The sequence below is a fragment of the Mus musculus genome, chromosome 1 (assembly GCF_000001635.26).
Source record: "Mus musculus strain C57BL/6J chromosome 1, GRCm38.p6 C57BL/6J".
Classification (NCBI taxonomy): Eukaryota; Metazoa; Chordata; class Mammalia; order Rodentia; family Muridae; genus Mus; species Mus musculus.
This window is the reverse complement of record NC_000067.6, coordinates 149,438,824-149,450,290: the sequence shown is the minus strand read 5'-3', so window position 1 is coordinate 149,450,290 and position 11,467 is coordinate 149,438,824. Positions and strand designations below refer to the sequence as shown.

Sequence of the window (11,467 nt, the reverse complement as noted above, 5' to 3'; positions counted from 1 at the left end):
TCACTGTGTGACTAGGGGCCCAGGAAGAGCTGTCAATGCAGAGAAAAGCTGCTTAGTGATGGCTGTGCTGATTTTTCACTCCCTGGAAAATAAAAAATGTGGATGATATCCTCAAGTCAAAAACAAGGGCTTTCAAGGAAGGCCAGTCTTCAAATTCACTGAGGCACATGAGAAAGCTGATGCTTAGAGAAATCACTTCTGGGATGCTTCCTCAGCTCTAACAGGAGCTCACCCACTGCCAGTGTTAACCTGGCAGCCATACTCAACAAAGCTGGTCACATGCCAGTGCACTACAGGGGGAAAATCATCCTTTTTATTCCCACTCTCTCTCTCTCTCTCTACCACATACCACCCTTTTGGGATTCTGAAATGTCTTACTGAGCACTTTATTCAATCTAAATTTAAATAGAACTTTTCACCACTTCCCAAGAGAGAAACAACAATGAAGGAGATGAGAGCGAGAGGAACTGCACAGAGGTAATGCTCCATATCATTTGGCTAATCTATTCTTGTTTATTAATTTATTACACGGAACAGTAAGTTTAATGGCTTTAACTTTGAAGTGGAAAAGAAGCCCCCAAAGTATACTTTCAAAAAATGCAATAATGACTTTAGGAAGATCTAGGACAAGGATTTCATTCTGTATTTTAAATTATTTTCAAGACTTTAACCTTAGCCTTCAGATTTATCATTTTACATTAGCCAAAATAAACTACCACCATAAGAAACCATGTATTATTAAAATCAGAACAGTTTCCTATATTTATTAGTTTGGTCATAAAACTGCTATTAGAAATAGCATACAGATGAGTTTGATATCCATAAAATCACTGAAACATAAGATGACATTTACTACCTGTGGTACATAATTATACTCACACAGTTTTGGATGCATTTATTTCTGTCACTGAATCATAATTTCAGCAACTTGTACTGCATTTCCAAAGTGGAATTTTAATTTTTTTCATTCCTTTTATACTTCCAAATTTGGAAAGATAATTTCAACAAAAGATTCCGCAGGAAGCAAATGTCACATTTTTAGATAGTCTGTATCGATTTTCAATTTTGTCAGTAGTTTTACCTTTTTGTCTTTTCTGCCATTAAATCGATCAAACAATTGATAGGGGTTAGCTGCAAATGTATTAATCTTTTTAGCAACCTAGTTTTTTACATTGACTTTTAAAATAACTAAATGCATGGTTGGGTGTGGTGATACATGCTTTTAATCCTGGCACTTGGGAGAGAGAGAGGCAGGAAGATCTCAGTGAGTTAGAGACCAGCCTGGTCTATGTTGTGAGCTCTAAGATATTTAGTACTACACTGATGAACCCTGTTTCAAAACAAAAACAAAAACAAAAACATAAATAAATTAAATAAATTAATATATAAGACATAAACGATTTCTGTGTTGTTCAAGTTGTTCAATGATTTTGTTTTCTCCTTTGTGTATATGGTTTATGCTAAAGTGTGGGCACGCATACACACACACACACACACACACACACACCCCTAGCCGAGGATACTGAGAGTCCTGCTCCATTGTCCTCTGTTTCATTCCTTATATAAGGCCTTTCTGTGAAGTTGAAAATGCAGTCAGCCAGCCCACACGCCTGCATAACCATATTGTCACTAAACCATAGCCAAGATCCAGCTGTCAGGTTAAGGACTCATAAATCCAAACCCAGATTTGTATTTGATTGCCAAGTAATGAAACACAAATCGTCTTGTTTGTGTAGCAGTCTCCTTTACTCACTGATGTGCTGCCCCAGCTCTCTTTGCTTTTCTTTATTTGTCCTGTTAGTCACCACACAGATATAATAAAGATTAACAGTAGCAGATTCACCATTTGCATTTCTTAAATGTATCAAGATATTCTATGAGCTGAGCTCTATTTTAAAAATTTAAATAACTTGTTAAGTATGAGTTAAAGAGTCAGTGTTAGTCACATGATAGTGAGTTAGTCTGATCAACCTTTCAGTACTCAAATTCAATGGCCCTCATGTTGTTCCATGTGCAGAAAAATATATATTTTATTGGGAATATTATACATTTTAATTTAAAAGGTCAAGAAATTCTTAAGGCATCTATCCAATGAAAGTACATTGCACTATGTAATATTGAGATTTTCACATACTTTATCTGAAATAAAATATACATCTAAGGTTAGTAACAGCCTGCATACTTGAGGGAAGGGAACATTTACAAAGAAACATGTAAGTCAGTGGAGTTATGTCTTGAATAATTTATGAAGTGGAATGTTGTTTTTCTAAGCAAAAGCTCTCCACCTACAAAAAAAATTCAAATCACATTTGAATATGAAATAGAGTAGCTTCTCAACACTTAATAATGTGTATGCTTTAAAATTATTAAATACAAACTTACTTCAAGGAAAATGCCCTGTAATAAATGTACAGTAGAGGCACATAGACAAGTTATAGATCCCTGAAAACAAACAAACAAACAAACAAATAAACAAACAAAGACCTACTTTCTTAGGGGTCCAACCTTAACGTGCTGGAAACTATCGTGACAGGAAAGTATTCCAGTTAGATTTTCCCATGACCTCAGTTTTACACCCTCCAAAGAACTGTTCCAATGTCCCTGGTTTAACTATAAAGTATTTTTAAATTAAGAGAGAGCATACTTAAGTATCAATTACTTATACAGAGCAAATTTTAATTTGACAGATTTTATACATTTCACCAAGGGCTACTGCAGAGGTAAAAAAGATCACAGAAATTGGAGAATATAAAGGAGAAGATGTGTGTTCTGAAGTTCTTGCATTGCCTTCTGGACGTAGCTCAATCAGTGCCCAGTGGTTCTTCTCTTACTATGTGGTGCGGCAACTGTCCAAGTATTTTCTAGGAGGAGTGATATTAATTCATGTAAGATTTTACTCATTCTACTTAGCTAACCAAAATACACATGTAATGATGTTATCTTCATATAAGTTCATATTCACTGTATATATTTAGGGGGTTCATTATGATATTTCAGCCCATGTATACATTATGCTAGGATCATATCAAGTTCAGTTTTCTTTTTCTTTCTGTTAGGAACATGTATCAGAAGTCATTCAGTTAATCAAATTTCACCTCTGTCCTTGATAACTGTTCTTGCTTTGTCTTTCTGTTTCTTCACAGATTCTGCTAACATGTATTTGACTCAATCTTTAGGAGATGAACTCTTTAGCCTACAATTTTAATAGCTAACGATAGAGTTTTGCCCATCCAGGAACAAAAGGCCTACATGTGGTTAAAGAAAAAAGAAAGAAAGAAAGAAAGAAAGAAAGAAGGGAGGGAGGGAGGGAGGGAGGGAGGGAGGGAGGAAAGGAAGGGAGGAAGAGGTCATACTGCAGCATTATAAGCAGGAGAAGAAGAGCCAGCTGCGGTGACAGACACATTCATTCCCAACTACATTGTCCAGGCAACATTACATTGGGGATTGACAACTACCCCAAGCTCATTATGAAGATAATATCATTTCGTGTGCTGTGTAGTAACATATTTCAGTCCCTGCTTTTGTTAATATTGACTTTCAAGAATTGGGCACTTCTCTTGTTTGACACTGAATGGATACTTTCAGGAATCATTTGAAAGAGCTGTGGCACTGATCACACAGTCAGAATGCCAACTGTAGAGACTAGACCAGTTGATGGTTTAGATGGGTACTTTAACAAAAGTTTCTGCATATCAGACCTGGGAGCACAAAACAATAAAATGCAATCATCCACAGGTATAGTCAAAATCATGATTTGGAGAAATGTAAAAGAAGTTTTACAAAGATTAAAATTGGTTTAACATTTAACAAACTCATATAAGCCAACAAGAAAACATTAAATACAAAGAGGCAACCACAAGAAACAATTAACTACATCTCACAGACACACACACACACACACACACACACACACACACACACACACAGAATAGTGACAATTATAGAAAATAAAGATTTGTGTTATTTATAACTACATAAATTATCCTCAGATACTATATACTATTGGGTAATTGACATTTTATAGTTCATAGGAATACAAAGTAGATTAGTTACTTTGCATATGTACTTTTTTCCAATTTTTTATTAGGTATTTTCTTCATTTACATTTCAAATGCTATCCGGAAAGTCCCCTATACCGTCGTCCCCCCCAACACCTACCCACTTCTACTTCTTGGCCCTGGTGTTCCCCTGGGCATATAAAGTTTGCACGACCAAGGGGCCTCTCTTCCCTATGATGGCCGACTGGGCCATCTTCTGCTACTCATGCAGCTAGAGACATTAGTTCTGGGGGTACTAGTTAGTTCACATTGTTGTTCCACCTATAGGGTTGCAGACCCCTTCAGCTCCTTGGGTACTTTCTCTAGCTCCTCCATTGGGGGCCCTGTGTTCCATCCAATAGCTGACTGTGTGCACCCACTTCTGTGTTTGCCAGGCACTGGCATAGCCTCACAAGAGACAGCTATATCAGGGTCCTTTCAGCAAAATCTTGCTGGCATAAGAAATAGTGTCTGGGTTTGGTGGCTGATTATGGGATGGATCCCTAGGTGGGGCAGTCTCTGGATGGTCCATCCTTCCATCTTTGGAGCTGAGACAGAAGTATATGTACTTTATATCAGTAGCTTTAGCTCATATGGACATGTATAGCACTTTTAAAATGTCTAGCACAATAGTACTTGGGGTCTATTTAACTGAATTAATTCCTAAGACATTGCATTTTAGTTGATCAACTGCAAATGACATTCTATTTTTTTTTACAGTTTTTAGTAAGAACAAGTTTTATTTATACAACAAATGTATTTTTACTCACTAAGTAACATATTTAATGAGTAATATAAAACCCTTCCACTTAAAAAAATAAGACAAAGATCAGAGCTAAGACAGAAGGAAAGACCATCAAGAGACTGACCCACCTGGGGATCCATCCCATATACAACCACCAACCTAGACACTATTGCATATGCCAGAAAGATTTTGCTGACAGGACCCTGGCATAGCTCTCTCTTGGGAGTTTATGCCAATGCCTGGCAAATACAGAAGTGGATGCTCATAGTCATCTATTAAATGGACCACAAGGCCCCTAATGAAGGAGCTAGAGAAAGTACCTAAGGAGCTAAAAAGGTCTGCAACCCTATAGGAGGAACAACATATGAACTAACAAGTACCCCCCAGAGCTGTGACTCTAGTTGCATATGTAGCAGAGAATGGCCCAGTCGGCCATTAATGGGAGGAAAGGCCCTTGGTTTTGTAAAGATCATATGCCACAGTACAGGGTAATGCCAGGGCCAGGAAGCAGCAGTGGGTGAGTTGGGGAGCAGGGCAGGGGTAAAGTATAGGAGGCTTTGGGGATAGCATTTACATGTAAATGAAGAAAATATCTAATAACAAAATAAAGAAAAATATATAAAAAATGTGTTTAAGTCAGTATTTACAGTCCACAATAAATGTGCATAAGAGAATAACTATATATCAGTATAGTGTTGTACCACACCTCCAATTTTAAATAGCAAGGTATGTGTGTGTGTATTGTAAAAATTAATGATGTGATCTCATTTTTAATGGTTTCTAATTTTTGTTAGTAAATGATATACTTTTCTACTATAATATTTAGCTGTCAGCTTCCTTTCTAGAATATGATTAGTGATTATGCTGTATTTTCAGAAAATAAATCACTCTCTTTGTTTTTCTCCTCTTTTTCACCTATATTCAAGTCTATATGGAGGACAGTAGAGGTTTTTATATTTGTATTTTGTACAATGCAATGTACAAGTCAGAGAAGTTAAATTTAGCAATAGAGATTCAACCATAAAACCACAAAACAGTAGTAGATAACAGTGATGGTTCACACCTGTAAAAGCAGTTCTCAGGAGGTGTTCCAGAGCATCATGAATTTAACTGATGCTGACCTCATAGTGAAAATATGTCTCTAAAAGAAAGAAGATGAAGGAAAGAAAAAAGAAAAAAGAAAGAAGGAAAGAGAGAGAGAAAGAAAGAAAGAAAGAAAGAAAGAAAGAAAGAGAAAGGAAGAAAGAAAGAAAGAAAGAAAGAAAGAAAGAAAGAAAGAAAGAAAGAAAGAAGGAAAGAAAGAGGTCAGAGAAGGAGGAAAGGAAAGAAAGAAGGAAGGAAGGGAGAGAGGAAGGGAAGGAGGGGGAAGAAATGAAAGACAAGCAGGAAGGATGGGAAAAAGAGAGAAGAAATTTTAGAAAATTAAATGTTCAGAAATTCTGAGTAACATTTTAAATATTAAAAAGTGAAAATAAGTCTCATTAGGACATTTACATTTTTCTGTATATCTGCAGAAGACAAAAAAGTTGGTGTAGCTATTTTTCTTAATCTTTTGATTGTAAAGACCCTAGCATTTTGAAGATATTTCTGTCTCTGTATGTGTGTTTTTTTGTGCTCATACATGTGTGTTTCTTTGATTCTTAACTTGTCTACTAAAGGCATTAATTTTTTTATTAGGGTGACAAATTTTTAGGTTAAATTATTCAAAATCTCTCACATTCATGAAACCTATTGGACCTCATTATGACTTAAGAAAATTGAAGTTTGGAATACTCTTGCACTTCAGCATTAACAGGTACATATCCAATGGAAATACTGGGCTAAACTTCTAAATCATTTGTCCTTTCTGAATGGTCCATCATTGGCACAAAAAATATGTGTTCCAACATGTAGATACACTAGGCTGAATAAAAGCTATAATGATTTCCTATTGAAATTCCTCCACAAAGCTTCTACACATATGCTCAATGAGGATGAGATAAAAAAAACTCTGACTTAGGCATTCTCAAGACAAATTTGAGCAGTTTTGCTGATAAGGTAACCTGCATACGTCTACAGATGTTGAAAAGGATTCATAGTATGCTTATCAGATACTCGATGAAGTTCTCCCATAATAGATTGTCCTCATAGAAGTGTAGGCATGTTTAGGCAAATATTTACTGAAATGGAAATATACTGAGCAAAATATAGTTTGTCTAATCAGTCATGTCACACAAGGTCAGCAGGGACAGACCTCCATGTAAAGGATAAACAGGATAGAGATATTCTCTTGCTACTTTGTTTAGAAGCAGTTTCAGGACTAATTGAAACATAATTTTGCTGTCATCTTTCTGATTAAAGGTTTTATTTTGAGTAGATATGATATGGTACTATCTGGGTTTCTTAAACTCTTTAGAGTCTTTCTCTGCCAGAGATGAAGTGAGAGTTGTCATGTAGCTGTCAGTGCAGAAAACTAAAGGAACTTTAAAAAATGCTCATTATTTGTAAAAGTAAAACTGATAGTGTAGAGTTTATACATGATTCTAAAGAGAGTGTCTCTGTCTCCTCTTCAGTGTATGACGTTCATAGGGGCTGTGACAGTTTGTATATGCTTGGCCCAGGGAGTGACACTATAAGAAGGTGTGGCCCTGTTGGAGTAGGTGTGGCCTTCTTGGAGTAGGTGTGTCACTGTGGGTTTGGGCTAGTAAACCTTCATCCTAGTTGCTGGGATGTCAGTATTCCTCTAACAGCCCTCAGATGAAGATGTAGAACTCTCAGCTTTGCCTGCACCCTGCCTGCCTGGATGCTGCCATGTTCTTGCCTTGATGATACTGGACTGAACTTCTGAACCTGTAAGCCAGCCCCAATTAAATGTTGTCCTTTATCAGACTTGCATTGGTCATAGTGTCTGTTCACAGCAGCAAAGTCCTAAGACAGGGACATTCTAGAGATCATTAATGATGTTAATGCCTCCTTAGTACTTTTTATTTTTAACTTCAAATGACCCCCTTTACAATGTACATCAAAGGACAGAAGCCCTTTCTTGTTCCTTGAGAATTTGGAGGAGTTGTAGTCATTTTTGTCTTCATTGAAATCTAAAGTAGAACGTGAAGACATTATTTACCACAATGGTCTGTTGTTCCACGCTACGTAAAGATGTGTTTCTGCTAAGTCCTTTTCATTTTTAATCAATTGAAATTTTACTCTGAAGAAGGGAAGGGATTCTCAGTGCACACAAAGCATAAGCAGAAAAAAAAAAGTCTTTAGACAATACTCCAAGGGGTTATTTCTCATTATTGTTGGCATCCTTCTTTTCATTGAGAAGCCCACATGCGTATTTACAGTTGATCGGTTGACAGATCAGCAATTCTATTAAGATGAAAACTAACCTTGGGAATGTTTAGAAGGAAAAGGTTGTCCTTTGATTTATTATGCCAGTTTATGCTTGTGCCATCATTCCCCCCTTTAGCTATTCAGGCTATGCTAAATCGAAACATCTAACATTTTTGAATAAATTGGCTTCATTCAAACCAAATACTAACCAGAAGCATTTTCAAAGACATCTGATTAAAGCAAATGAAATCAAGACCATCCAGGTCTGCTCAGTAATATAGAAAGGTATCATGAACAGAATCCAGAGACAGCTAGTGATAACAAACTATGCTGTCAGCTTTCTTCCTTTTTTTCTTTCTTTTTTGTGCCAGCTGAGGTCTGGCTGGGGAGTTTTAGGAACATTTGTTTTTAGTTGGTAACATTGCACATTAGTTATCTTGCATTTTTCATGAGAAGTCATTGGATGAGATATGGCTCAGTTATATGATTATATACAGTTATTTTAAAGAAAGTTTATTCATAAATCAGGCTAAGTATCTATTTTATGTACTCCAAATATAGTACTCAAGAGTCAAATACAGTTTTTTTTTTTTATTTCAAAATGCCCTGATACACATCTTTCTCTGTTGTATATTTAGAATTGTATAGTCTACTTAACTTAATATATTCTTAAATAGCCTGGAAATGACTATCCTTATCTTAGAACTTACTTTTTTTTTTCTAACAGAACATAAGATTTATAAGAAAGATTTCCCAGGCTGGAGAAAACAGATGTCAGAAGCAGAAACTGTTACTATTTGATACAGCTTAGCACAAAATAACCTTAAAATTATAACTATCCTCCATTAAATATTAGAGGTTCTACTTCTAAATGATTATATTATCTAAAATTCTATGAAAAAACAATTTCTCTTATGCAACAACTATTTTAGAAATGTTCACTACTTGTGTTCACTCATTAACCAATAAAATATTAAATATGATTTTGTAATAATATGTTTTCCAAATTGCTAGCTTATTAAAATAAAGCTTATTGCATCTGATGAATAGTCTTAAGAAATATTCTGGAAATCTCAGATCATGTGAATAGAAAAATACTAATTGCCTAGTTTCAGTTTCAGAAAAAAAGTAAACTTTATGAAAGCAAAGAATTTTCTAAAGCCAAACAAAAGTGGCTCAGCTCAGAAATTATGCCAACTAGAGTTTGTGGTAGATAATAAGGAGGTGTTATAATGAAGAATAAGCAAGAACAAAATATAAGTTCTTATTTTATAACTTATCTGGTGAAAGGAACGAAAAGTAAAGTCTCCAAATTTATGTGTTCATTCATTTGCTAAAGTTCACCATATCTGACAGCATTCTAGACTCCCAAGGCACAAAAGAGCATAAGGCAATCCTACAGATCTTTCAAGAAGCATAGGAATAGCAGGGGCAGGGGATATCTGCCTAAACTGTGATAAAAATTACCAAAGAGCAAGACCAGGATGCTCAGAAAATGCATGCATAATCAGAGCCTTGATTCTAGCAAGCTGTGACTCTGCCAACCGAATAGTCACATGCCAAAGCTATTAAGTTATGTATTTACATTGCTAGTGTATTCTGTGGATCATGAAACTGGAAGAGAAGGTAAACCATCTGTGAATCTTTGATTGGAATTAATTTCTGCTAAAAATGTATGAATGATTAAGAAGATAGAATTTCCTGGCTGATCCCTCAACTTCATCTAACTATACTCATAGGAACTATGGGTAGCACAACCACTGTATCTATAATTGAGCTAATTTGCTAACTGTCTTCTGCTTAGCTGTAACATTTACATGTATCTTATAAATAAAATCCTTTAAAATTAAGGGACATTTCTGACATTACATGTTGTGATATTTGCTACTTTTGCTTCTGATAATTCATGACAAAAATGGGAACAATGTTAAGGTCTAACTTTCATATCATGTTAGTAATTATCTCTCAGGCTTGGATTTACTTATCTAAATTAGCATTACTTACAACCAAAAATGAATGAAGTTTTTTTCCAAAGGCAACATATCAGATTAAGAGTGGATGAGAAAAAAAATCCAGTTGAATAGAATATACTGAGAAAGTAAATTCATCAAAATTTAAAATGCTGTCCTGCTAATAAACTATCATAACAAACAGAATGCTAAATATAAACTTTTTTATAAGATATTTTCTTTATTTACATTTCAAATGTTTTCCCCTTTACTGGTTTCCCCTCCAAAAACCCCCTATCCCCTCACCCATTCCACTGTTCACCAACCCACCCACTCCTGCTTCCTGGCCCTGGAATTCCCCTACACTTGGGAATAGAGCCTTCACAAGACCAAGGGTGTCTGTTCCCATTGATGCCTAACAAGCTCATCCTCTGCTACATATGTGGCTGGAGCCATGGGTCCCTCCATGTGTACTCTTTGGTTGGTGGTTTAGTCCCGGGGAGCTGTGGGAGTACTGTTTGGTTCATATTGTTGTTCCTCCTATAGGTCTGCAAACCCCTTCAGCTCCTTGGGATTTGCTCCTGTGTTGGGAAACCTGTGTGCAATGATTGGCTGAGAATTTACATCTCTGTATTTGTAGGGCACTGCCAAAGCCTCTCAGGAGACAGCTCTATCAGGCTCCTGTCAGCAAGCACTTGTTAGCATCCACAATAGTTTCTGGGATTGGTGACTGTATATAGATAGGATGGGTCCCCAGGTAGGGCAGTATCTGGATGGCCTTTTTCTGCTCCATACTTTGTCTCTGTAACTCCTCCCATGGATATTTTGTTCCCCCTTCTAAGAAGGACAGAGTATCCACACTTCTTGAGCTTCATGTAGTCTGTGAATTGTATGTTGGGTATTCTGAGCTTCTGGAATAATATCCATTTATCAGTGAGTGCACATCATGTGTGTTCTTTCATGATTGGGTTACCTCATGACATTTTCTAGTTCCATCCATTTGCCTAAGAATTTCATAAATTCGTTGTTTTTTAGTAGCTAAGTAGTACTCCATTGTGTAAATGTACCACACTTTCTGTATCTATTCCTCTGTTGAGGGACATCTGAGTTCTTTCCGGCTACTGACTATTATAAATAAGGCTGCTATGATCATAGTGGAACATGTGTCCTTATTACATGTTGGAGTATCTTTTGGGTATATTCCCAGGAGAGGTATTGCTGGGTCCTCAGGTAGCACTATGTCCAATTTTCTGAGAAACTGCCAAACTTTTTCAGAGTGATTGTACCAGCTTGCAATCCCACCAGCACTGGAGAAATGTTCATCTTTCTCCACATCCTTGTCAGCATCTGCTGTCACCCGAGTTTTTGATCTTAGCCATTCTGGCTGGTGTGGGGTGGAATCTCAGGGTTGTTTTGATTTGCAT

General features: G+C 36.3%; 1 long non-coding RNA gene across 1 annotated transcript in view; it reads left to right on the top strand.

Annotated features, from left to right (window-relative positions):
* The first annotated feature begins 318 nt into the window (after positions 1 to 318).
* Positions 319 to 11,467, top strand: part of Gm29398 — a 39,244-nt gene continuing 28,095 nt past the window's right edge. The window contains exon 1 of the long non-coding RNA XR_878598.2: positions 319 to 477. This is a non-coding gene — a long non-coding RNA (predicted gene 29398). The remainder of the gene's footprint in view (positions 478 to 11,467) is intronic.